The following is a 1,643-nucleotide window of genomic DNA, read 5'->3' as shown; positions in this document are numbered from 1 at the left end:
CTTGAAATAATTAACAACTTTAGCAAAGTTGTAGGATATAAAATAAACCCACAGAAATCATCAGCATTTCTATGTATTACCAACAAAACTCAGCAAAAAGAGATAGAAAGAGAAATTCCATTTAAAGTTACTATAAACAATGTAAAATATTTAGGCGTCTATGTGCTAAGACGAACCCAGGAATTTTATGAATACATTACAAAATGCTTTTCACACAAAGTCAGATCTGAACAATTGGAAAAAATGTCAATTGCTTGTGGGCATGCCGAGCTAAAACAATTAAAATGTCAGTTCTATCTAAATTGATTTACTTATTCAGTGCTATACCAATCAAACTGCCAAAAGTTATTTTATAGGTCTAGAAAAAATAATAACAAAATACATCTGGAAAAACGCAAGGTCAAGAATATCAAGGGAATTAATGAAAAAAATGGAAAGGAAGGTGGTCTAGCCATACGAGATCAAAAACTACATTACAAAAGAGCAATCATCAAATGATTTGGTACTGCCTAAGAAATACAGCAGTGGAGCAGTGCAACAGATTAGGTACACAAGACACAGCAATAAACAGCTAGAGTAATCCACTGTTTGATAAATTCAAAGACTCCGCTTCTGGAATAAGAACTCAGCATTTGACAAAAACTGCTGGGAAAGCTGGAAAATAGTGTGGCAGAAACTAGGCATAGACCCAAATCTCACACCCTATACCAAGATAAGGTCAAAATGGGTACACGGTTTAGACATAAAGGGTGATACCACAAGCAAATTAGGAGAGCAAGGAATAGTTTACCTGTCAGACCTGTGGAGAAGGGAAGAATTTGTGACCAAACAAGAGATAGAGAACATTAGGAAATGCAGAACGGATAATTTTGATTAAATCAAATTTAAAAAGGTTTTGCACAAAACTAACTGAGCCAAGATTAGAAGGAAAGCAGAAAGCTGGGAAACAATTTTTACAGCAAATATTTCTGATCAAGGCCTCATTTCTCAAATATATACAGAACTAAGTCAAATTTATAAGAGTACAAATAATTCCCCATTTGATAAATGGTCAAGGGATATTGAACAGGTAGTTTTCAGATGAAGAAATTAAAGCTATCTATAGTCATATAAAAAAAAATGCTCCATATCATTATTGATTAGAGAAATGCGAATTAAAACAACTCTGAGGTACCATCACACCTATCAGATTGGTTAATATGACAGAAAAGGAAAATAACAAATGTTGAAGAAGATGTGGGAAAATTGGGACACTGATGCATTGTTGGTGAAGTTGTGAACTGATCAACCATTCTGGAGGGCAATTTGGAACTATGCCCAAAGGGCAGTCAAACTGTTCATACCCTTTGATCTAGGAAATGCCACTAGTAGGTCTGTATCCCAAAAAGATCATAAAAAAGGGAAAAGGACCTACATGTACTAAAATATTTATAGTAGCTCTTTTTGTGGTGGCAAAGATTTGGAAATTGAGAGGATGCCCATCAATTGGGGAATGGCTGAACAAGTTGTGGTATATGAATGTAATGGAATACTATTGTGCTATAAGAAATGGTGAGCAGGCAGACTTCAGAAAAACCTGGAAAGACTTGTATGAACTGATGCTGGGTGTGAGCAGACCAGGAGAACACTGTACACAGTAACAG

Source organism: Phascolarctos cinereus, unplaced genomic scaffold, assembly GCF_003287225.1.
Source record: "Phascolarctos cinereus isolate Bilbo 61053 unplaced genomic scaffold, phaCin_HiC Scaffold_1;HRSCAF=81, whole genome shotgun sequence".
In the NCBI taxonomy this organism is placed as follows: Eukaryota; Metazoa; Chordata; class Mammalia; order Diprotodontia; family Phascolarctidae; genus Phascolarctos; species Phascolarctos cinereus.
The sequence above is the reverse complement of the archived record's forward strand: the minus strand, read 5'-3'. Positions refer to the sequence as shown.